Raw genomic sequence first — 27,605 nt, 5'->3', positions numbered from 1 at the left:
TACTTGGTTGTGCAGGGAAGGCACGGCTCTCTTGGAGAAGTAGTGCCGGCTGGGAACAACATACTGTGGGACAGCAAGCGACATGAGCTGTTTGAAGCTGTCTGTGTCCACCAGCCTAAATGACAGCATTTCATAGGCCAGTAGTTTAGAAATGCTGGCATTCAGGGCCAGGGATCGAGGGTGGCTAGGTGGGAATTTACGCTTTCTATCAAATGTTTGTGAGATGGAGAGCTGAACGCTGGCGTGTGACATGGTTGAGACGCTTGGTGACGGAGGTGGTGGTGGTGGTGTTGGTGGTACATCCCCTGTTTGCTGGGCGGCAGGTGCCAACGTTCCTCCAGAGGCGGAGGAAGAGGCCGAGGCGGCAGCAGCAGAATAGGCCGAGGCGGCAGCAGCAGAAGAGGTAGCAGGGGGAGCCTGAGTGACTTCCTTGGTTTTAAGGTGTTTACTCCACTGCAGTTCATGCTTTGCATGCAGGTGCCTGGTCATGCAGGTTGTGCTCAGGTTCAGAACGTTAATGCCTCGCTTCAGGCTCTGATGGCACAGCGTGCAAACCACTCGGGTCTTGTCGTCAGCACATTGTTTGAAGAAGTGCCATGCCAGGGAACTCCTTGAAGCTGCCTTTGGGGTGCTCGGTCCCAGATGGCGGCGGTCAGTAGCAGGCGGAGTCTCTTGGCGGCGGGTGTTCTGCTTTTGCCCACTGCTCCCTCTTTTGCTACGCTGTTGGCTCGGTCTCACCACTGCCTCTTCCTCCGAACTGTGAAAGTCAGTGGCACGACCTTCATTCCATGTGGGGTCTAGGACCTCATCGTCCCCTGCATCGTCTTCCACCCAGTCTTGATCCCTGACCTCCTGTTCAGTCTGCACACTGCAGAAAGACGCAGCAGTTGGCACCTGTGTTTCGTCATCATCAGAGACATGCTGAGGTGGTATTCCCATGTCCTCATCATCAGGAAACATAAGTGGTTGTGCGTCAGTGCATTCTATGTCTTTCACCGCTGGGGAAGGGCTAGGTGGATGCCCTTGGGAAACCCTGCCAGCGGAGTCTTCAAACAGCATAAGAGACTGCTGCATAACTTGAGGCTGAGACAGTTTCCCTGGTATGCATGGGGGTGATGTGACAGACTGATGGGGTTGGTTTTCAGGCGCCATCTGTGCGCTTTCTGCAGAAGACTGGGTGGGAGATAATGTGAACGTGCTGGATCCACTGTCGGCCACCCAATTGACTAATGCCTGTACCTGCTCAGGCCTTACCATCCTTAGAACGGCATTGGGCCCCACCATATATCGCTGTAAATTCTGGCGGCTACTGGGACCTGAGGTAGTTGGTACACTAGGACGTGTGGATGTGGCAGAACGGCCACGTCCTCTCCCAGCACCAGAGGGTCCACTAACACCACCACGACCATGTCCACGTCCGCATCCCTTACTAGATGTTTTTCTCATTGTTATGGTTCACCACAACAACAAATATATTATTTGGCCCAATGTATTGTATTCAAATTCAGCGGGATATAAATTTGAGGCCTAGTATTTAGGCGCTGGGTGACCGGTATGGATTTAGTGACAGAATTAGACTTGGAAATGCACAGAAGCGTGTGTGTGAAGTTATTCTGAATGACCCTATGTGCACCTTCAATATGATCTACCCTTTTAGGGATAGATTTCAAATAGCTCTGATATAGCAGAAACGACTAAATTATGAAATTGCTAAATTGGGAATTGTATTTCAACCCAGAACAAAAAATGTGCTTTGACGGACACTAAATAACTTTCCCAGCCACAACAGGACAGCGGTAACGAGAGATTTAGCGGGATATAAATTTGAGGCCTAGTATTTAGGCGCTGGGTGACAGGTATGGGTTTAGTGACAGAATTAGATTTGGAAATGCACAGTAGCGGGTGTGTGAAGTTATTCTGAATGACCCTATGTGCACCTTGAATATTATATACCCTTTTAGGGATAGATTTCAAATAGCTCTGATATAGCAGAAACCACTAAATTATGAAATTGCTAAATTGGGAATTGTATTTCAACCCAGAACAAGAAATGTGCTTGAACGGACACTAAATAACTCGCCCAGCTACAGCACTAGGGACAGATTTAGCGGGATATAAATTTGAGGCCTAGTATTTAGGCGCTGGGTGACAGGTATGGGTTTAGTGCCAGAATTAGACTTGGAAATACACAGTAGCGGGTGTGTGTGAAGTTATTCTGAATGACCCAATGTGCACCTTGAATATTATATACCCTTTTAGGGATAGATTTCAAATAGCTCTGATATAGCAGAAACCACTAAATTATGAAATTGCTAAATTGGGAATTGTATTTCAACCCAGAACAAGAAATGTGCTTGAACGGACACTAAATAACTCGCCCAGCTACAGCACTAGGGACAGATTTAGCTGGATATAAATTTGAGGCCTAGTATTTAGGCGCTGGGTGACAGGTATGGGTTTAGTGCCAGAATTAGACTTGGAAATACACAGTAGCGGGTGTGTGTGAAGTTATTCTGAATGACCCAATGTGCACCTTGAATATTATATACCCTTTTAGGGATAGATTTCAAATAGCTCTGATATAGCAGAAACCACTAAATTATGAAATTGCTAAATTGGGAATTGTATTTCAACCCAGAACAAGAAATGTGCTTGAACGGACACTAAATAACTCGCCCAGCTACAGCACTAGGGACAGATTTAGCGGGATATAAATTTGAGGCCTAGTATTTAGGCGCTGGGTGACAGGTATGGGTTTAGTGCCAGAATTAGACTTGGAAATACACAGTAGCGGGTGTGTGTGAAGTTATTCTGAATGACCCAATGTGCACCTTGAATATTATATACCCTTTTAGGGATAGATTTCAAATAGCTCTGATATAGCAGAAACCACTAAATTATGAAATTGCTAAATTGGGAATTGTATTTCAACCCAGAACAAGAAATGTGCTTGAACGGACACTAAATAACTCGCCCAGCTACAGCACTAAGGACAGATTTAGCGGGATATAAATTTGAGGCCTAGTATTTAGGCGCTGGGTGACAGGTATGGGTTTAGTGCCAGAATTAGACTTGGAAATACACAGTAGCGGGTGTGTGTGAAGTTATTCTGAATGACCCAATGTGCACCTTGAATATTATATACCCTTTTAGGGATAGATTTCAAATAGCTCTGATATAGCAGAAACCACTAAATTATGAAATTGCTAAATTGGGAATTGTATTTCAACCCAGAACAAGAAATGTGCTTGAACGGACACTAAATAACTCGCCCAGCTACAGCACTAAGGACAGATTTAGCGGGATATAAATTTGAGGCCTAGTATTTAGGCGCTGGGTGACAGGTATGGGTTTAGTGCCAGAATTAGACTTGGAAATACACAGTAGCGGGTGTGTGTGAAGTTATTCTGAATGACCCAATGTGCACCTTGAATATTATATACCCTTTTAGGGATAGATTTCAAATAGCTCTGATATAGCAGAAACCACTAAATTATGAAATTGCTAAATTGGGAATTGTATTTCAACCCAGAACAAGAAATGTGCTTGAACGGACACTAAATAACTCGCCCAGCTACAGCACTAGGGACAGATTTAGCGGGATATAAATTTGAGGCCTAGTATTTAGGCGCTGGGTGACAGGTATGGGTTTAGTGACAGAATTAGACTTGGAAATACACAGTAGCGGGTGTGTGTGAAGTTATTCTGAATGACCCAATGTGCACCTTGAATATTATATACCCTTTTAGGGATAGATTTCAAATAGCTCTGATATAGCAGAAACCACTAAATTATGAAATTGCTAAATTGGGAATTGTATTTCAACCCAGAACAAGAAATGTGCTTGAACGGACACTAAATAACTCGCCCAGCTACAGCACTAAGGACAGATTTAGCGGGATATAAATTTGAGGCCTAGTATTTAGGCGCTGGGTGACAGGTATGGGTTTAGTGCCAGAATTAGACTTGGAAATACACAGTAGCGGGTGTGTGTGAAGTTATTCTGAATGACCCAATGTGCACCTTGAATATTATATACCCTTTTAGGGATAGATTTCAAATAGCTCTGATATAGCAGAAACCACTAAATTATGAAATTGCTAAATTGGGAATTGTATTTCAACCCAGAACAAGAAATGTGCTTGAACGGACACTAAATAACTCGCCCAGCTACAGCACTAGGGACAGATTTAGCTGGATATAAATTTGAGGCCTAGTATTTAGGCGCTGGGTGACAGGTATGGGTTTAGTGCCAGAATTAGACTTGGAAATACACAGTAGCGGGTGTGTGTGAAGTTATTCTGAATGACCCAATGTGCACCTTGAATATTATATACCCTTTTAGGGATAGATTTCAAATAGCTCTGATATAGCAGAAACCACTAAATTATGAAATTGCTAAATTGGGAATTGTATTTCAACCCAGAACAAGAAATGTGCTTGAACGGACACTAAATAACTCGCCCAGCTACAGCACTAAGGACAGATTTAGCGGGATATAAATTTGAGGCCTAGTATTTAGGCGCTGGGTGACCGGTATGGATTTAGTGACAGAATTAGACTGGGATATGGCCAAAAAATAAACAGACTATTGCTGGTTAAATGCACTTGGTGTGACAGCTTCACCCTGATGTAGGCTTTAGCCAAAAAACAACCACACCATTGAGGGTTAAATGCACTTGGTGACAGGCGCAGCTTGCCCCTGATTTAGTATATGGCCAAAAAATGAACAGACTATTGCTGGTTAAATGCACTTGGTGTGACAGCTTCACCCTGATGTAGGCTTTAGCCAAAAAACAACCACACCATTGAGGGTTAAATGCACTTGGTGACAGGCGCAGCTTGCCCCTGATTTTGTATATGGCCAAAAAATGAACAGACTATTGCTGGTTAAATGCACTTGGTGTGACAGCTTCACCCTGATGTAGGCTTTAGCCAAAAAACAACCACACCATTGAGGGTTAAATGCACTTAGTCGCAGCTTGTGCTGGCGCACCACAAGACACAAAATGGCCGCCGATCACCCCAGAAAAATGTGACTGACAAACGGTCTGGGCAGCCTAAAAACAGTGAGCAATTGAGGATCAGCAGCTCAATGATCCACAGCTGCAGATCGATCAGTTAATCAAGTCCTTTGGAGGAGTTAATCTGCCTAATCTCGCCCTACTGTCGCAGCCGCAACCTCTCCCTACGCTAATCAGAGCAGAGTGACGGGCGGCGCTATGTGACTCCAGCTTAAATAGAGGCTGGGTCACATGGTGCTCTGGCCAATCACAGCCATGCCAATAGTAGGCATGGCTGTGATGGCCTCTTGGGGCAAGTAGTATGACGCTTGTTGATTGGCTGCTTTGCAGCCTTTCAAAAAGCGCCAAGAAAGCGTCACAAAAGCGCGAAGAAAGCGACGAACACCGAACCCGAACCCGGACTTTTACGAAAATGTCCGGGTTCGGGTCCGTGTCACGGACACCCCAAAATTCGGTACGAACCCGAACTATACAGTTCGAGTTCGCTCATCCCTAATAGCCAGACCACCGTTCATCTTCTCAGTGCAAATAGGACCATGAAGAGGAGGAGCAGGAGATGGTTGTCTCCACTACAGAGGGTAGTACCCATGGAAGTTTAATTCCATCTGTTCACCGTGGGTGGGCAGAAGAGGAGGAAGAGGATGAGGAGATTTAGAGTGATCCTCCTGATGACGACAGCGAAGTCTTGTCTGTTGGTACTCTGGCACACATGTCTGACTTCATGTTAGGCTGCCTTTCCAGCGACCCACGCGTTATACACATTTTATACGGATTACTGGTTGTTCACCCTTCTCGACCCCCGCTACAAAGAGAACTTCTCATCTCTCATTCCTCTGGTGGAAAGGATGAGCAAAACGGTGCAATACCAGAAGATCCTTGCTGAAAAATTGCTCCAAAAATTTCCATCTGACAACGCTGGCGGCAGAGTCCGTAGTTCCTTGGCCAACCGAGGAGAGGAGACAAAGGGAACACATGGCACATACTGGCGCTCTATACCTTGGAGTGCTCTATATTCGTTTTTAACCAATTTCGCATTACCCAATTTTTACATTGCAGATTTTTCGCAATCGCGAAATACTCTCGAATACTCACGAATATGTGAACAGCAGCAGCAGCCCATGGAGACCCCTCTCAACTTGGAAGAGCTGGTTCTGCAGGACTGAGAGTGAGGGAATTATTTTCAGACTATTTTTATGTCTCCAGATGGTGCATTCCCTTTTCACCAACAGCACTCTTCACGTGGAGAAACATTTTTTTTTTCCGTCCTCTCAAGCTGACTATACAGTGTATGTATCCTGGATAGAAAAAAATTTTTAGTTAGTATATTTACATTTTTTTAGTTAGGGACTTGCAAAACCATGAGGACCCTTGACGTGGGTTGCGAGCTTACATATTTCGCATGCATAATGTAAGTAGAAATGTGTGTGAAATATAAACTACAGCAATCCCTTTCTTTAAATAAGTGTATATTACTTTCATTAAAAATAAAAAACTGTTACATTTTCTGTCTGTAATATTTTTTATTTGAAAAATAAATCAAAAACTAGAGTCTGATCTGACAATGAAAAGAAAATATCTTACAATATACAAAACATAATTACAAATTATAATAACGTCCTGGTGTGGCCGGGGGAACTTCACATTAAGAGGGCTGGTAAGTGCGATGAGAAGAGGGTACTAAGTGCTGGGGAGGGGCAGCCTGAGATGCGGAGGTACCTTGGTGCACATAGGATGTGTCACCAAGGTATTGCTGCTCATATTGTTGAGGTGGAGGGGCAAATGTTTGGCGAGGAGGAGGGTAGTGGGGAGCCCTAGGTAGTGGCCCATTGATGTTCTGATGTAATCGCCAGTTTTCAAGGGCACAAAATACAGTGGGGTAATTTGGTGTAGTGGCTGCCTCCAGAACAATCCCAAGTGTGCCTTGGGTCTACATGTAAAGATCCTCTGGCACTCACTTCAAAAGAGGGCCCAGAAAACCACCATACATCTCATAATGGTCCTCATGGCAGGCTTGTGCAAGGTAGTCGAGCACCCAACTATTCACCTCCACTTCAGCTGATGGCAACGACCGTTTCCGATGTGCCGGCAGCTGAAGTGAAGGTGCCGACTCCACTGCAGGAGGGATGTGGGTCCTGGAGATGGTGGGAGGTCCTGCTTCTGCCATATCTTCTGTAGCCTTTGAAGGGGGATTATACTCCTCAGCTGTGGAAGAATTATTCTGGGTAGCCTGGTCACTCTCCTCTTCCAGGTTTCCTCCGTTCTTCAATAGAGAAAGCATTTAAAAAAAATGTATTAATAATTACACCTTTGATTTTAGTTAATCTGATAATTTAATATACTGTACATTACAAAGCTATATGATTATATATATATACTTACAGGCGCAGGTCCAGCATGTCACAAAGGAACATTAGTTGTTCCTTAAACATATAGGGCCTTTTCTTAAGTGGGCCTGACCCACTGTGGCCTTGATGGGTCAGCTCCTCCATCTATTCTTAACTTCTTCAACTACAATTCAAAACAACAATTTTTGAAAAAATGAAATACGGTATCACTACCATGTGCTAACCTAGGGGTGTTGGGCAAACTATGTCATTTGTAGCATAGCACATGTCAAACTATGTTCTCATTTAACATGTGCTATGTAATGGAGTACAACGTTAGACATGTGCTATGTTACTTAACAGAAACTTTAATATCACACATGTATGTATATATGGACAGTGCACTTACTTAAAGTCATGCGCTTTTGTTATGGGGTTTTTGACCAAACAATTGAGAACACCTCCTGTGTTACTTCCACCCCGATGGCATCCTTTTTGTATCGGTCATGGTAGTCCCCCGACCTGGTGTCCCAAATGCAGGGCCTCTCCTGGACCATCACGATGAGCTTCTCCACATACATCCTGGGTTGCCTTGGCATCTTGGCTGTGGCTCAGCAAGGGCAGCAATATGTCCAAAGAAAGCAGCTCCGCACAGGTAGTAGGAGCCAGACACAGAAAATGCTCATTTCCTGTGGAATCTACCTTCAACTGTTGCTAAGTAACATGCGTTAAAAATGGAATGCAATGCATTGCATCCGGATGCAATGCGCTATTCATGCAGCCCCATTAATTTCTATGGAGCCAGCGCAGAATATAGAACATGCTGCAATTTTCACACAACGCAAAACTTATGCGCGAAAAACAACACTCATGTACACAGACCCATTGAAATGAATAGGTCAGGATTCAGTGTGGCTGCTATACGTTCACGTCACACATTGCATCCTGCGTGGAAAACTCGCTCGTGTTAAAGGGACCTAACAGCTAAATCCAAGTGGTGGCGGTAAGCTACAATTTTAAACACTGTGCATACTGCAGTTTTCTTGTATATGCAATTGATTTGCTGAGTTAATTATACAACTCACCGCACCAAGCCCAATGTGTTTTGTGCACAGGCAGAAAATTTAACAGCTAATATAAAGTTGTGTTAAAAAGTCATCAGTTTGAAAATTCCCCCTAATAAAACCGTACACATTGGTGAGGAAGGGCCAAGCTGGAGCGATACAGCTACAATTGCAATTGACTCAGTGATCGGCAGATACATTAATTAAATCAAAGTGTTGTATTTTAAAACTAACCCAGATCGACGACTATGCTGATACCTTCCAGCTGAAACAAAGTGACATTTTTGGCTCCACCCATTATTTATGTTCTATATTACTACAATAATAACTTTGGTTATGCTGTTATTTTAAGTTCTGGTACATATACTGGTGTTCCTTGTTATTGCATCTTGAAAATGCTACATCTGAGATAAATATCAGTGTGCTGCAGATTATTTTTACATTGTAATAGAGGCCCACAGTATACACGTTTTTATTTTTTATTTACTAATAAGCACCATAGAAAAGGATATAATAATGTAATTGATCTATGACCTTTATTTCTTTTTCTTTTTATATTTATTTCAATTGGTATCTTTGCCACTGCTATATTTATTTATTAATACATGACTGCAGGGCCTGAAGTTTGAAAGACGAACTGGTATGGTTTTATGAAATTACACCTATTGTGTTTTTTATGTATTGTAGGAAGGTGCAAGGGTCCGTCATTGACAAAAGGTATGTGTCACGAGGTTCCTGGCCTCGGTGAAGTAAGAGCCAGCATTTTCAGGTGTCAGCGGCAGCTAATGCTGATAATTGACACTTTACTATTTTAGTATGGCTGTATAGCTGGGTGGGTGACTACTCCCCATGTTCCAGGCCGTGTCTTGACTGGCCTATAAAAAAACACAGCCGGCAGTGTCAGCTGGAAGTGATTATCTCTCTCTGACAGAAGAGCTCTGGCAATCGCTGGTGTGGGTAGGAAGGGGAACAGTAACTGGGCTTGGAAACTAGGGAAGGAACAGATCACCTTCTAAACAACCTTAATCCGGGCCCTAACTACATTGAGGGGGCCTCTTGTCACTGGCACATTGGGGGCAGCTCTTATTACTGGCACATGATTGGGGGGGCATCTATGGGGGCACAATTTACTGGCACATGATTGGGGCACATTTTATTGGCACATTATTGGTGGGCACTATAGGGGCATCTACTTAGGCCACAAAGAACGGTTATTTTATATGGGGGCTCTGTATAGGGGCATTTTATACTGGGACACATTATAGTGGGTACTATGGGGAAGGGGGAGAGGAGTCCTATGGGGTCATCTACGGGGGCACTAAGAAGGGGTATTTTATGCTTGCAAATTATGGGGGATACTGAGGGCATCTACTGGGGCACTATATATGGAGAATTTTATACTGGTACATTATGGGGGGCACTAAGAGGAAGGGGGAGAGGAGCACTATAGGGGCATTTACTGGGGGCACTATATAGGGGTATTTTATACTGGAACATTATGGGGGCACTATGGGGACATTAGCTCACCTGAGGGCATTACAAGGGGGTATTTTTTACACTGTCACATTATAAGAAGAATTATTTCTACTGGGGGGGGGGGGGGCATTATGGTGGGCTTTATTACTCCCCCATGGTATAAGCCCCCTAGTAGCAGCACCAGCCTCTCCCTGCTCTGCTATCCCTCTGCCCCTTCTCCAAATCCTTATTATGAAATCTTTCTCATTAGCATAAAACACAACATCAGCTCCACCAGGACCCCGGCCAAAGTGTTGAAGTGGTGTCCGAGATCCCCAAGGGCCAAGTATCTGTAAGTTTTGATGTGATATATGTTTGTTATACACATATAGCATACACTGTGCCACACAATATACAGTATACCTCTACACTGTGCCACACAATATACAGTATACCTCTACACTGTGTAGTCTGTTCTATAAGCACCATTGTTTTGTGGCGGCGGACAGAAAATAATCTGGAAGTGCCCCTCCCGAGACCAGGCTCTGGATCCGCCACTGATCTATGCATCCATTTAAATAATATTTTATTATTATTATATATTTTAATTTTTATATATTAAAAACACATCTGCACATGTTTGTTTTGAGCACCTGCCCATTATTATTATTATAATTTTTATTTATACCCATTTTTTTTATTTATGACAGTAAAAACCCCAGGATTGAGGCTAAAGGGAGATAAAACTTAACTTTTACTAGTGCTGGAGTGAAATCACAAGACTGCACTAAAAAAGACATGCAAAACACAAAATTATGTAGAACGTGTACTGGAAAATCACCTAGATTGTAGCACAACGATGAGACATCACAGGGCCCATTAGATACAATGAAGGAAAAGAAAATTGGAATAATTTTACCAATCCGGACGCTGTAGGTCCTCAGAGGGATGTGGATCATTCACAAACCCCAGAAGAACGATATGGTGCCGTGATGGTGCTCACTTGGGTACAATGTCGGCATACAAACGGGTGATTCTTGTACTCTTGAATGCAGAACAGGCAAACGGGGGCGGGTGGCTCTTGTCTTCTTACGTAGAGAAAGCATCAGGAACAACTACCCCTACGTCACCCTATGTGAAGGGACTAGAAATGCCCTGCCAGGGCGACCCTGTCCGGATTCCTGACCCTAAACCCGGGCAAAATCCCCAACAAACCTTAAATGAAAGTTCCCGACGTGCCCCGTTTTGTTAGATAACTCATCAGGGTAAGCGGACAGTAATAGGGTATGCTGACTACAAGGTAGATAGGGTGTACTGAATACACAAATTGTAAAAAAGGGGCCCAAACACAGGGGGTACAAATAAATAAATTATATGAAGGGAAATAAGAAAAGTTATCCTGCAACACTCCCTTGAGTCAAAGGTTCCAAAAAGGGAGATCAGAAGGTTCCCCTAGGTAAATGCCCTACAGTGGAAAATGGGGCTATCTTGAGGGATACATTTCTTGCCAATGGGTAGGTGCTGCATGTCAAAGAGCTGTGTATGGCGTATGGTGTAGCTCATTTAAAGGCTGCATCCTACGTGAGTAAACGGGGGTACTGATGTCAAGGGGAGGCCGGACATTGGAGATAGACATCAAATAAAGCAACCAAAGTTCAGTTGTTCATTTAAACTCATTGGGGTCGTAGTTTTGAGATAATAAATCCAGCAAGCCTCTCTCTAGAGAATTGCTCGGTCCCAATTGCCACCCCTTCTAGATGGTGTAACTTTGTCAATGCCCATGAACGATACACGAGCCCTGCCATTGTGGTGGCAATAAACATGTTGGGCTATTGGTGTGTCCCGCATATTAGTAATATCGTTGATATACTCTTCTGCGAAATTCATGAGTGGTTTTTCCAATATGTTCCTTACTGCATTCACAAGAGAAGCTGTAAATTACCCCTCTAGAACTGCAATTGATGTAGTGCTGAATGGCATACTCTTTGCCTGTGATATTACTTATGAAAGTCTTACCAGTCTGGATGTGTTTACAGGCTACACAGCCACTGCACCTGAAGCAGCCTTTAGCACGCTTTTGCAACCACAAACAACCCGAAGGGGTCAGTGGTGCAAATTCGTTGTGTACTAATCTTGTAGGCTCTGACCATGACGGTAAGTAATATGTGGATAGTCGCCTACAACCGATTTCAGGTCAGGGTCCATGGTAAAAAATGTCCAATGTTGATTCACAACTTCCTGTATTTGCACAGCTGCCCTATCCTATGTAGTGATAGGGTGAATAAATTTTGTGTCTTGACTCACCCCTGGTTTGGGGGAAAGGAGATTAGATCTTTCCTCCTGTAAAGATGACCTAAACGCTGGTCTAAGGACTTTATCCGGATATCCGTGCTGTAAGAATCTCTCACGTAGATCGGCGGCTTGACAGATGAACTCCCGTTTAGTGTAACAATTCCTTCGGAGACAAAGGCACTGTCCCTTGGGAATTCCTCTTCTGAGTGGCAGTGGGTGACTGCTCTCCCATATCAGAAGGGAATTAGTGGAGCTCGGTTTCCTATAGACTGAGGTGTCTAACTCACCTCCCTCATTCCTAGTTATCAATACATCAAGAAAGGGTAAGGACACCTCATTCAGTTCACAGGTAAAACATAGGCCTATCCAATTCTCACTCAAATCCTTAACAAAGGATTTGAAGACTGATCTATTGTCATTCCAGATTACAAAAATGTCATCTATATAACGCACCCACAGCCCTATAGAATCAGTGATTTTCTTCCTGTCCTCCACAAAGACCATAGTCTCCTCCCACCAGCCCAGGAACAAATTGGCATACGACGGGGCACACAGACTCCCCATCGCAGTTCCCCTGAGCTGGTGGTATAGTTATTTATTAACAAGAAGACATTTCTGGTCAAAGTGAACTCCAAAATGCGGAGGACAAAAAGGCTGTGTGCGCGGTATTGACAACCACAAGATTTTCCCCCCCATATTTTATTTAGATACGCCATCAATTTTTTGTCTTCAGAACAGCAATAATATGTATATTGTCCCCCCATCTAACCGACAAAACCCCATACCAGCAACTCCTATTTAAAGGTGCTGCACGGCCTTTAACATTGAAGAAGGGTTATACAGCGCGGTCTTCTTTATTAAATGAAAGGCAGCTGTGGGCTAATTGGCTGCACGGTTCTTCACAGAAGCATGGCCGCCCGTGTGGCCTGGGTATACCTGATTTCATAATGAATCGAATATCTTGGCTAACCGGTAAATTTGCCAAATTCAATTTTTTTAATCTCTAGCCATAATCATACTGGCCCATAGAATAACAGTAACATGTTAGGTGGCATGATGAAAGTTGTAAATTTAAAATGCAAAAACAATGGCAGAACTGCTATTTTCCCATTAAAAGCCAAGAAATGTATATGTTAATATGTATATATATACAGTATCCCAGGATGGTGCCACTAAAAATACTCAGTGTCTTATTTCATACTCCATGATTGAAAATACTCCTTAAAAATTATAAAAGGAGTATTTTTATTCTTCCAGAAAAAAAGTAGTGCACAACCTCTGTTCCCAATGAATTTTCGATTAGTGATATAATGAAGATGATTTAATATCTTATAATTTATATTCAACTGATTCACTGAAGAAGAAGAAAAAAACTGATGTTCCACATCATGTAAATTCATGTTTTTATACAAGGATTAAATACTGAGCGCTCTATCCTGTTTGGTAGCTTCTGTCACTTTTGCACACTTCATTAATTTCATTAAGAGGTAAAGCAAGAGAAAGTCAATTTCTTCCTTAGAGCTGAATTAAGCTGCAGACGCAGATAGAGAGAGTTATATTGCTAAAAGAATTAGCAGGAAATTAAAAACTAACTGTGAGATGGTAGAGGAAACGCATTATTAGGCTACTTTCACACTAGCGTTTTTTGCAGATCCGTCATAGATCTGCAAAAACGCTTCTGTTACAATAATGCAACCGCATGCATCCGTCATGAACGGATCCGGTTGTATTACGTTTATGTCTTCTATAGCCATGACGGATCGGTCTTGAACATGATTAAAAGTCAATGCGGGACGGATCCGTTTTCTATTGGGCCAGATTGTGTCAGGTGGACAGCGTTTTGGTGTCCGCCTCCAGAGCGGAATGGTGACTGAACTGAGGCAACCTGATGTATTCTGAGCGGATCCTTTTCCATTCAGAATGCATTAGGGCAAAACTGATCCGTTTTGGACCGCTGGTGAGAGCCCTGAACGGATCTCACAAACGGAAAGTCAAAACGCTAGTGTGAAAGTAGCCTTAGTTCATATGGTCCTGTGATTATAGCATTAGTGATTCTACTAATTTGGAGGGGCAGTGACAAGGGTACTTTGAACTAGCAGGCTTGCTCAATGTTGACCACACCATCTAAGTGATTAGAGAGAGGGAGGGGAATTGCTGGGTGTCGAGAATGTGATTGCAGGGTGCTGAGGGGTTGCTTTGACAGCCAGGGGCCTAACAAATAGGGATGAGCGGACCCGTGGATATTCGGGTTCACCGGGTTTGGACGAACTTCGGGTCAAAGTTTGGGTTCGGTACCCGAACTTGACCTGAACTCAAACCCGAACCCCATTGAAGTCAAAGGGGACCTTAACGTTGGTGCACTAAAATGGCTGTAAAATAATTGTAGTAAGGGCTAGAGGACTGAAAAGGGAAGCACAATGGGGGTTAGAGCAGAACAGTTGCCCTGCAAACAAATGTAGATAGGGAAATGACTACAGTTGAGCGAACACCTGAATGTTCGGGTTCGAGAAGTTCGGCCGAACTTCCCGGAAATGTTCGGGTTCGGGATCCGAACCCTATCCGAACTTCGTCCCGAACCCGAACCCCATTGAAGTCAATGGGGACCCGAACTTTTCGGTACTAAAAAGGCTGTAAAACAGCCCAGGAAAGGGCTAGAGGGCTGCAAAAGGCAGCAACATGTAGGTAAATCCCCTGCAAACAAATGTGGATAGGGAAATGAATAAAAATAAAAATTAAATAAATAAAAATTAACCAAAATCAATTGGAGAGAGGTCCCATAGCAGAGAATCTGGCTTCACGTCACCCACCACTGGAACAGTCCATTCTCAGATATTTAGGCCCCGGCACCCAGGCAGAGGAGAGAGGTCCCGTAACAGACAATCTGGCTTCATGTCAGCAGAGAATCAGTCTTCATGTCATAGCAGAGAATCAGGCTTCACGTCACCCACCACTGCAACAGTCCATTTTCATAAATTTAGGCCCAGCACCCAGGCAGAGGAGAGAGGTCCCGTAACAGACAATCTGGCTTCATGTCAGCAGAGAATTAGTCTGCATGTCATAGCAGAGAATCAGGCTTCACGTCAGCCACCACTGCAACAGTCCATTGGCATCAGGGGCGGACTGGGCCGGGGGGCAGGGGGGCAATTGCCCCCCGGGCCTCCCTGGCTTGCTGTCCCGGCCGGCCGGGCCGGAATGAACTGCCACTTTAAGCCAGGGAGACGGGGAGCAGGGGAGGCGTGTTGCCGGCAGCCTATCAGACAGGCCGCCGGACCGGTGCAGGCGACGCGATGACGTCATCGCGCCACCTGCGCCGGTCCTGCGGCCTGACTGAGCCGCTGCGCTGCCGTAAAGTGATTAGATCTGTGCTGGCTGGAGGCGGGACCGGAGTATTCCAGAGAAGCAGGGAGGTAAGTATAAGTCTGACTGACATTTTTTTTTTTTTCTTCTTTATTTCTGTCCCTATCTGGCTACTGGCCCTGGCACTTTATGTGGGGGGTGGGGGGCACAATCTGGCTAGTGGCTACTCCTGGCACATTATAGGGGGGCCCCTATCTGGCTACTCCTGGCACATTAGTGGGGGGCCCTATCTGGCTACTGGCACATTAGTGGGGGGCCTATGGCTACTGGCACATTATGGGGGGGCTATGGGTACTGGCACATTATGGGGGACCTATGGCTACTGGCACATTATGGGGGCCTATGGCTACTGGCACATTATGGGGGGGCTATGGGTACTGGCACATTATGGGGGACCTATGGCTACTGGCACATTATGGGGGACCTATGGCTACTGGCACATTATGGGGGGCCTATGGCTACTGGCAGATTATAGGGGGGCTATGGCTACTGGCAGATTATAGGGGGGCCTATGGCTACTGGCACATTATAGGGGGGGCTATGGCTACTGGCACATTATGGGGGGGCTATGGCTACTGGCACATTATGGGGGACCTATGGCTACTGGCACATTACGGGAGGCCTATGGCTACTGGCAGATTATAGGGGGGGCCTATGGCTACTGGCAGATTATAGGGGGGCCTATGGCTACTGGCAGATTATAGGGGGACCTATGGCTACTGGCAGATTATAGGGGGCCTATGGCTACTGGCACATTATAGGGGGGCCTATAGCTACTGGCACATTATAGGGGGGCCCTCTCTGGGTACTGGCACATTATAGTGGAGGGGGCCTATGGCTACTGGCACATTATAGGTGGGCTCTATCTGGCTACTGGCACATTATAGGGGGGCCCTATCTGGCTACTGGCACATTATAGGGGGGCCCTATATGGCTACTGGCACATTATAGGGGGCCCTATCTGGCTACTAGCACATTATAGGGGGCACTATGGGGACATTAGCTCAACTGGGGATATTACAAGGGGGTATTTTGTGCACTGTCTATTATAAGGAGAATTATTTCTACTGGGGGGCATTATGGTGGGCTTTATTACTCCCCCATGGTATGACCCCCTAGTAGCAGCACCAGCCTCTCCCTGCTCTGCTATCCCTCTGCCCCTTCTCCAAATCCTTATTATGAAATCTTTCTCATTAGGATAAAACACAACATCAGCTCCGCCGAGCCCCCGACCAAAGTGTGGAAGTGGCGTCCGAGATCCCCAAGGGTCAAGTAACTGTAAGTTTTCAAATAAAATATGTTTATGTTATACACATATAGCCTACACTGTGCCACACAATATACAGTTTCTCCTGCAAAAGTCATCAAGTGTCATGGGGGGGACACAGAGCAGCGCCCAGCGGGGAGGAGAGCCGATATATCGGAGCATGCCTAGTTTATTTTGTTTTACTGTGTTGTAATTTACATGGCTGACGAAAGTGGCAAGGGGGGGGGTCAGGAGGAGGCAGGGGAAATGGGAAAGCAGGAGGGGGCTCAGTGGGCCTCTGGGTGTTACTTGCCCCCTGGGCCAAAAGTTGCCAGTCAGCCCCTGATTGGCATATATTTAGGCCCAGCACACAGGCAGAGGAGAGAGGTCCCGTAACAGAGGATCTGGCTTCATGTCAGCAGAGAATCAGTCTGCATGTCATAGCAGAAAATCAGGCTTCACGTCAGCCACCACTGCAACAGTCCATTGTCAGATATTTAGGCCTGCACCCAGGCAGAGGAGAGAGGTCCCGTAACAGAGAATCTGGCTTCATGTCAGCAGAGAATTAGTCTGCATGTCATAGCAGAGAATCAGGCTTCACGTCACCCAACATTGGAACAGTCCATTGGCATATATTTAGGCCCCGGCACCCAGACAGAGGAGAGGTTCATTCAACTTTGGGTAGCCTCGCAATATAATGGTAAAATGAAAATAAAAATAGGATTGAATGAGGAAGTGCCCTGGAGTACAATAATATATGGTTAAGGGGAGGTAGTTAATGTCTAATCTGGACAAGGGACGGACAGGTCCTGTGGGATCCATGCCTGGTTCATTTTTATGAACGTCAGCTTGTCCACATTGGCTGTAGACAGGCGGCTGCGTTTGTCTGTAATGACGCCCCCTGCCGTGCTGAATACACGTTCAGACAAAACGCTGGCCGCCGGGCAGGCCAGCACCTCCAAGGCATAAAAGGCTAGCTCTGGCCACGTGGACAATTTAGAGACCCAGAAGTTGAATGGGGCCGAACCATCAGTCAGTACGTGGAGGGGTGTGCACAAGTACTGTTCCACCATGTTAGTGAAATGTTGCCTCCTGCTAACACGTTGCGTATCAGGTGGTGGTGCAGTTAGCTGTGGCGTGTTGACAAAAGTTTTCCACATCTCTGCCATGCTAACCCTGCCCTCAGAGGAGCTGGCCGTGACACAGCTGCCTTGGCGACCTCTTGCTCCTCCTCTGCCTTGGCCTTGGGCTTCCACTTGTTCCCCTGTGACATTTGGGAATGCTCTCAGTAGCGCGTCTACCAACGTGCGCTTGTACTCGCGCATCTTCCTATCACGCTCCAGTGCAGGAAGTAAGGTGGGCACATTGTCTTTGTAGCGTGGATCCAGCAGGGTGGCAACCCAGTAGTCCGCACACGTTAAAATGTGGGCAACTCTGCTGTCGTTGCGCAGGCACTGCAGCATGTAGTCGCTCATGTGTGCAGGGCTGCCCAGGGGTAAGGACAAGCTGTCCTCTGTGGGAGGCATATCGTCATCGTCCTGCCTTTCCCCCCAGCCATGCACCAGTGATGGGCCCGAGCTGCGTTGGGTGCCACCCCGCTGTGACCATGCTTCATCCTCATCCTCCTCCACCTCCTCCTCATCCTCGTCCTCCTCGTCCTCCAGTAGTGGGCCCTGGCTGGCCACATTTGTACCTGGCCTCTGCTGTTGCAAAAAACCTCCCTCTGAGTCACTTCGAAGAGACTAGCCTGAAAGTGCTAAAAATGACCCCTCTTCCTCCTCCTCCTCCTCCTCCTCCTCCTGGGCCACCTCCTCTTCCATCATCGCCCTAAGTGTTTTCTCAAGGAGACATAGAAGTGGTATTGTAACGCTGATAACGGCGTCATCGCCACTGGCCATGTTGGTGGAGTACTCGAAACAGCGCAACAGGGCACACAGGTCTCGCATGGAGGCCCAGTCATTGGTGGTGAAGTGGTGCTGTTCCGCAGTGTGACTGACCCGTGCGTGCTGCAGCTGAAACTCCACTATGGCCTGCTGCTGCTCGCACAGTCTGTCCAGCATGTGCAAGGTGGAGTTCCACCTGGTGGGCACGTCGCATATGGGGCGGTGAGCGGGAAGGCCGAAGTTACGCTGTAGCGCAGACAGGCGAGCAGCGGCAGGATGTGAACGCCGGAAGCGCGAACAGACGGCCCGCACTTTATGCAGGAGCTCTGACATGTCGGTATAGTTGTGAATGAACTTCTGCACCACCAAATTCAGCACATGCGCCAGGCAAGGGATGTGCGTCAAACTGGCTAGTCCCAGAGCTGCAACGAGATTTCGCCCATTATCGCACACCACCAGGCCGGGCTTGAGGCTCACCGGCAGCAACCACTCGTTGGTCTGTTGTTCTATACCCCGCCACAACTCCTGTGCGGTGTGGGGCCTGTCCCCCAAACATATGAGTTTCAGAATGGCCTGCTGACGTTTACCCCGGGCTGTGCTGAAGTTGGTGGTGAAGGTGTGTAGCTGACTGGATGAGCAGGTGGAAGAAGAGGAGGAGGAAGCCGAGAAGGAGGAGGTGGCAACAGGAGGCAAAGAATGTTGCCCTGCGATCCTTGGCGGCGGAAGGACGTGCGCCAAACAGCTCTCCGCCTGGGGCCCAGCTGCCACTACATTTACCCAGTGTGCAGTTAGGGAGATATAGCGTCCCTGGCCGTGCTTACTGGTCCACGTATCTGTGGTTAGGTGGACCTTGCCACAGATGGCGTTGCGCAGTGCACACTTGATTTTATCGGATACTTGGTTGTGCAGGGAAGGCACGGCTCTCTTGGAGAAGTAGTGGCGGCTGGGAACAACATACTGTGGGACAGCAAGCGACATGAGCTGTTTGAAGCTGTCTGTGTCCACCAGCCTAAATGACAGCATTTCATAGGCCAGTAGTTTAGAAATGCTGGCATTCAGGGCCAGGGATCGAGGGTGGCTAGGTGGGAATTTACGCTTTCTCTCAAATGTTTGAGACGCTGAACGCTGCCGTGTGACATGGTTGAGACGCTTGGTGACGGAGGTGGTGGTGGTGTTGGTGGTACATCCCCTGTTTGCTGGGCGGCAGGTGCCAACGTTCCTCCAGAGGCGGAGGAAGAGGCCGAGGCGGCAGCAGCAGAAGAAGCCGAGGCGGCGGCAGCAGCAGAAGAGGCCGAGGCGGCAGCAGCAGAAGAGGCCGAGGCGGCAGCAGCAGAAGAGGTAGCAGGGGGAGCCTGAGCGACTTCCTTGTTTTTAAGGTGTTTACTCCACTGCAGTTCATGCTTTGCATGCAAGTGCCTGGTCATGCAGGTTGTGCTAAGGTTCAGAACGTTAATGCCTCGCTTCAGGCTCTGATGGCACAGCGTGCAAACCACTCGGGTCTTGTCGTCAGCACATTTTTTGAAGAAGTGCCATGCCAGGGAACTCCTTGAAGCTGCCTTTGGGGTGCTCGGTCCCAGATGGCGGCGGTCAGTAGCAGGCGGAGTCTCTTGGCGGCGGGTGTTCTGCTTTTGCCCACTGCTCCCTATTTTGCTACGCTGTTGGCTCGGTCTCACCACTGCCTCTTCCTCCGAACTGTGAAAGTCAGTGGCACGACCTTTATTCCATGTGGGGTCTAGGACCTCATCGTCCCCTGCATCGTCTTCCACCCAGTCTTGATCCCTGACCTCCTGTTCAGTCTGCACACTGCAGAAAGACGCAGCAGTTGGCACCTGTGTTTCGTCATCATCAGAGACATGCTGAGGTGGTATTCCCATGTCCTCATCATCAGGAAACATAAGTGGTTGTGCGTCAGTGCAGTCTATGTCTTCCACCGCTGGGGAAGGGCTAGGTGGATGCCCTTGGGAAACCCTGTCAGCAGAGTCTTCAAACAGCATAAGAGACTGCTGCATAACTTGAGGCTCAGACAGTTTCCCTGATATGCATGGGGGTGATGTGACAGACTGATGGGGTTGGTTTTCAGGTGCCATCTGTGCGCTTTCTGCAGAAGACTGGGTGGGAGATAATGTGAACGTGCTGGATCCACTGTCGGCCACCCAATTGACTAATGCCTGTACCTGCTCAGGCCTTACCATCCTTAGAACGGCATTGGGCCCCACCATATATCGCTTTAAATTCTGGCGGCTACTGGGACCTGAGGTAGTTGGTACACTAGGACGTGTGGATGTGGCAGAACGGCCACGTCCTCTCCCAGCACCAGAGGGTCCACTAACACCACCACGACCATGTCCACGTCCGCGTCCCTTAATAGATGTTTTCCTCATTGTTATCGTTCACCACAACAACAAAAATATTATTTGGCCCAATGTATTGTATTCAAATTCAGCTGAATATAAATTTGAGGCCTAGTATTTAGGCGCTGGGTGACCGGTATAGATTTACTGACAGAATTAGACTTTGAAATGCACAGTAGCGTGTGTGTGAAGTTATTCTGAATGACCCTATGTGCACCTTGAATATTATATACCCTTTTAGGGATAGATTTCAAATAGCTCTGATACAGCAGAAACCACTAAATTAGGAAATTGCTAAATTGGGAATTGTATTTCAACCCAGAACAAAAAATGTGCTTCGACGGACACTAAATAACTTGCCCAGCCAGAACAGTACAGCCGTAACGACAGATTTAGCGGGATATAAATTTGAGGCCTAGTATTTAGGCGCTGGGTGACCGGTATGGATTTACTGACAGAATTAGACTGGGATATGGCCAAAAAATAACCACACTGTTGCTGGTTAAATGCACTTGGTGTGACAGCTTGACCAACCACACTACTGAGGGTTAAATGCACTTGGTGACAGGCGCAGCTTGCCCCTGATGTAGAATATGGCCAAAAAATGAACAGACTATTGCTGGTTAAATGCACTTGGTGTGACAGCTTGACCAACCACACTACTGAGGGTTAAATGCACTTGGTGACGGGCGCAGCTTGCCCCTGATGTAGTATATGGCCAAAAAATAAACAGACTATTGCTGGTTAAATGCACTTGGTGTGACAGCTTCACCCTGATGTAGGCTTTAGCCAAAAAACAACCACACCATTGAGGGTTAAATGCACTTGGTGACAGGCGCAGCTTGCCCCTGATGTAGTATATGGCCAAAAAATGAACAGACTATTGCTGGTTAAATGCACTTGGTGTGACAGCTTGACCAACCACACTACTGAGGGTTAAATGCACTTGGTGACAGGCGCAGCTTGCCCCTGATGTAGTATATGGCCAAAAAATAAACAGACTATTGCTGGTTAAATGCACTTGGTGTGACAGCTTCACCCTGATGTAGGCTTTAGCCAAAAAACAACCACACCATTGAGGGTTAAATGCACTTGGTCGCAGCTTGTGCTGGCGCACCACAAGACACAAAATGGCCGCCGATCACCCCAGAAAAAAGTGACTGACAAACGGTCTGGGTAGCCTAAAAACAGTGAGCAATTGAATTTCAGCAGCTCAATGATGCACAGCTGCAGATCGATCGATTAATCAAGTCCTTTGGAGGAGTTAATCTGCCTAATCTCGCCCTACTGTCGCAGCCGCAACCTCTCCCTACGCTAATCAGAGCAGAGTGACGGGCGGCGCTATGTGACTCCAGCTTAAATAGAGGCTGGGTCACATGGTGCTCTGGCCAATCTCAGCCATGCCAATAGTAGGCATGGCTGTGACGGCCTCTTGGGGCAAGTAGTATGACGCTTGTTGATTGGCTGCTTTGCAGCCTTTCAAAAAGCGCCAAGAAAGCGTCACAAAAGCGCCAAGAAAGCGACGAACACCGAACCCGAACCCGGACTTTTACGAAAATGTCCGGGTTCGGGTCCGTGTCACGGACACCCCAAAATTCGGTACGAACCCGAACTATACAGTTCGAGTTCGCTCATCCCTAGAAATGACTTAAAATAAGTGAATAGAAAAAAATAAAAAAAAATAATCTTGAACTAGGAGAGGTCAAAGTAGAGTAGGGGGTTGAGGAGGCGGTGGACATGGTGGTGTAGGTGGAAGCGGGAGTGGAGGAGGAGGTAGCCAACACATTTTTTTTTATTTTTTTTTATTTTTATAAATTTGGGAAGACCCTAAAACTTTGGGAAATAGAAAAGAGAATGCAAAGAGAAAGTTTGCAGGAGTGTAACAATGTCTGGGTGTGGCCGGTATACAAGTGGGATCCATGCCTGGTTCACTTTAATGAACGTGAGCTTGTCCACATTGGCTGTGGACAGACGGCTGCAATTACCCCCCCCCCCCCCGCCGTGCTAAATACACATTCGGACAATACACTTTCTGCAGGGCAGGACAGCACCTCCAAGGTGTTAAGGGCAAGCTCAGGCCATGTGCCTAATTTGGAGACCCAGAAGTTGAATGGAGCAGACCCATCAGTCAGTACGTGTAGACATGCGCACACGTACTGTTCCACCATGTTGCTGAAATGCTGCTTCCTGCCAAGACATTCCGTATCAGCATGCTGGTTGTTGTGGCGTGCTGAAAAATCTATTCCACGTTTCGGCCATGCGAACCCTCCCTTCTGAGGTGCTGGCGGTGCCTCTGCTGCGTTGGTGACTTCCTCCTCCTCTGCATTCGCCTTGTGCTTCCACTGAGCCCTCGCTGTCAGATGGGAATGCTATCAGCAGCGCGTCTACCAGTATGTGCTTGTAATTGCACATCTTCCGATCACGCTCCACTGACGGAATTAAGGACAGCACTTTGTCCTTGTGTAGCGGTCAGAGGAGGAAGAGACCGCAGGGCAGGGTTCAAACACAGTACAGCAGACAAGGAGGCTGAAGCAGATACCAGATTTATTAAAAAACAAAATACAACGGACGGAAAATCTGATTAATAGTATTGTGCCGATGCACCAGAGTCGCAATCGACAAATGACAGGAACAGTGATAACAAGTTTACATAAATTTACAAAAAGGATAACTGAACTTTGCATCCAAAAATCGCACCCCAACCAGCAAATACATTTAAAAAAATGGATACTCTCCTCTACTATTTTCCTGTCTGAACCCTGCTACACAGGGCATGTTGCTACAACGCACTGACTACAGTATCCTGCTCTATGACCTATCACAGATTAGCACCGGTGCACACTCACAGTTCTGTGGGCAGCTGCTTGTCTTGGTCTAGTACGTGGAGGCAGGTGTAGTCTGGATCCTGATCTGGTCGCTTGCTTGTCCCAGCGCGGTCTTTTCCTCTCTCTGTCTAGTTTGCAGGTACAGGCATCCACAGGAGTACCTGTCATATCACTGGTCTCTCCTCTCGAACACACTTTAAAGTCTCTGTTGTTCTGTCCCACAGCAGCCTGGAAGAATCACTTTACAGTCTCTGTTGTTCTGTCCCACAGCAGCCTGGAAGAATCACATTACAGTCTCTGTTCACATCAGCCAGAAATACGCCCTCCAGCCAGGAAGACACACCAGGCTAAGCACGGGAACTTGAAAATCCTCCTACATCCTCTGGAACAAACAACTTAATTTCTCTCTTACTCAACAACACAGCGGCCTCTTGTGGCTGGAGGTAGACATCCCAGTCTGTGTGAAACCTTATTATTAGCAATACAGCGCAATGTAAATTGGGGTTTCTAGGGGCTGACCCATACACTTGTAGCGGGGATCCAGCAGGGTGGCCACAGAGTAATCAGCACTGGTTAGAATGTGGGAAACTCAGCAGTCGTTGCGCAGGCACTGCAGCATGTAGTCACTCATGTGTGCCAGGCTGCCCAGAGGCAACGACAAGCTGTCCTCTGTGGCAGGTGTATTGTCTGTGTCCTCTGTATCCCCCCAGCCTTGCTCGATTGATGTTCATAAGCTGCTTTGGGTGCCACCCTGCTGTGAACACAGTTCCTCCTCATCCTACAGAACTGTGCCCTGCCTGGACAGTTGTGTACCTGGCCTCTGTTGGTGCAGGTGCAATAAGCCGGATTGGAATAATGCACACTGATGCTATAATATGCAATGACTGGGTCAGGTGTAAATGATAGTTAAGAGTTTTTGTTTGTGACGCCAATTGCAGCGTGCACAGGGTACAGTCTCGGGGCCCTTTAAGGTGTTGCAACTCACGTACCAGGTGAGGAATGCCAGAGTGGGGTAATGTCTCTGTGTAGTAGTAGGTATAGTGTCAACGGTGTTTCCTACCTTGGTACGGCTGGACTCCTGGATCCTGGCTCACTTGCAATAAAATAAGTGTTGCTAGTAGGAGTAATAGAGGGATTTGGTAGCAATGAATGAGATCCAGACTTGGGATGTAATTCAACTTATCTTTACTCTGGTGCAGCAGTAATCCATAAGAGATACAGCAATAGTCTGAAGTCCCAGCAGGTATTGGCAATGTATTGCAGCAGGGATCAATATCTCTTCTGCTTCTATCATGTGCCTGGAGCTCTCTTGCAGGATTAGTCGTCTGCTTGTGGCTCTGTAATATGTGGCAGGAATCTATATCTTCTGCTCTGTCTATCTTCTGCTGTGTATGGGACTGACTAGCTAAGGAGGAATTTGGCTTCTCCTGGTCTCTGGATAGTACTCACAGTTATGCTCACAGGGAATGGTTCTTACTTGAGTTCTGGAAGTGGCTGCTTGCTTGTCGCCAGCTGAGGCTGAAGGCTCAGACTGGGGATGAAGATCTTTGGTCTCAGCCGAGAATCAATCCTGGTCTGGGATCCCTATTTCTGGGAGCTCCTACCAGAACAGCTTTCCCCTAGCAGGGGTGGCTGGCACACTCACTGTAACTTCCTTTCCTCCCCATGAGGCAGGACATGGGCTGAGCCCACTCTGCTCAAAGAGGGGGGAACTAAACTGGAATAAACTATTCCAGTCTAGATATGCTAAACTGCTGCTAAGGCCCTGCTGACACATTGCTGCCAGCTGCTGGTGTACATGGGAATTACAGCAAAATACATGTAACAGGCTTAGAATATGCACATTTGTGAGAATGTGGTGTTAATTTACACAGGATGACAATGCAAATACACTGAACAGGTTGTAGTGGGGTAAAAGAGTTTAGTAACATAACTCTGGGAAGTTACACAGGAACCCACCCTCCGAGCCACTTGTGAATGACTGGCCTGATAACTGTGGAGATTATCCCTCTTCCTCCTCCTCTTCCTCCTATGCCACATCCTCTTCCATCATCGCCCAGTGTTTTTTCAAGGAGAGATAGAAGTGGAATAGTAACGCTGAGGACTGCATCATTGGCACTAGCCATGTTGGTGGAGTACTCGAAACAGTGCAACACGGCACACATGTCCTGCATGGAGGCCCACTCGTTGGAAGTGGTGCTATTCCACAGAGCGAATCACCTGTGCGTGTTGGAGCTGAAACTGTACTATTGCCTGCTGATCACACAGTCTCTCCAGCATGTCCAAGGTGGAGTTCCACCTTGTGGGTACGTCGCATATGAGGCAGTAAGCGGGAAGGCCGAAATTACGCTGCAGCAGAGACATGCGCACAGTCGGCCCACACATTCTGTAGCAGCTCTGACATATCGGGGTAATTTTTCAAGAACCTCTGCACCACCAAATTCAGCACATGCACCAGTCAAGGGATGTGCGTCAAACTGGCTAGCCCCAGAGCTGCTACGAGACTTTTCCCATTATCGCACACCACCAGGCCGGGCTTGAGGCTCAGCGGTACCAACCACTCATCGGTCTGTTGTTTCCTGCGCGGTGTGGGGTTTCCCCCCCAAACAGATGTGGTTCAAAACAGCCTGCTGTCGTTTCACCCTGGCTGTGCTGAAGTTGTTGGTGACGGTGTTACGCTGACTGGATGAGGAGGTGCAGTGGGCGCCTCCCCCCAGGGCCCTTTAAGGGGAAAAAGTACTTGTTTTCATGACACCAGTTGCAGTGAAGCAACAAGGGCACAGGGCCCCTTTTAGTGATACTGTGGATGGTGCCCAGGTGTAGGAATTCCAGAGTGGTGTAGGGTGGCCTAAATGTCACTTAATGTTGGTGCACGTGTCACAGTCCTCCTACCTGGATACTCTGGACTCTAGGCGTTGGCTCCGAAGCAATGAAAAGGAGGGTTGTTGATGAAGGTGATGGAGAAATAAATTTTGTCTGCCACTTGGTTGTGCAGGGCAGAGATGGCTCGTCTGGAAAAGTAGTGGCGGCTGGGAATCACATTCTGTGGAACAGCCACCACAAGGTTTTTAAAAGTCTCTGTCTCCACCAGACGGAATGACATCATTTCAAAGGCCAGGAATTTTGAAATGCTAGCATTCAGGGGCGTTGCTAGGGTCTAAGACATCCGGGGCACGATCCTACATGAAGCCACGCCCCCAACCCAGGAAGCCACACCCTCATCAGCATCGGGGCCTTCACAGTAGTTATTAACCCCTTTCAGCAGTCACCCCTTAAGTGAATGGGGGACTGCTGAAAGGGGTTAATAACTACAGTGAAGGCCCTAGCCGTCTGGGCAACCCCACAGATCATCTTAACCTATGGTCAACCTAATTTAAAATTAGCAAACCCCCAACTATAAATTAATCACAGAATTTAGAACCCATCAACCCCCCGTTGTACTTGTTCCGCTACTTGCAGACTGCGCGGCCATGAGTTCTGAACTTCGGACCGAAGTGACTGAAGTTCTGAACTCATGCCCATGCAACCTGCAAGTAGCGGAACAAGTACAAGGGGGGTTGGGGGATGATCTGTGGTATTTCCCAGACGGGTAGTAATAGCCTAATAAAAAAAAAATCCCACCAGCATAGGCGTGCGCAGCCTATTGCATTAGGGTGTGCACCCTAAAGCACAAAAACACACACGACACACGCGTGTATGTATGTATTGTAAGGGATCGTCTCTTTTCAGGGGGTCACACTCACAGATATCTCACCAGACAATGGATTTTCATGTCCAAACTGTG

Source organism: Bufo gargarizans, chromosome 1 (assembly GCF_014858855.1).
Source record: "Bufo gargarizans isolate SCDJY-AF-19 chromosome 1, ASM1485885v1, whole genome shotgun sequence".
NCBI lineage: Eukaryota > Metazoa > Chordata > Amphibia > Anura > Bufonidae > Bufo > Bufo gargarizans.
The sequence above is the reverse complement of the archived record's forward strand: the minus strand, read 5'-3'. Positions refer to the sequence as shown.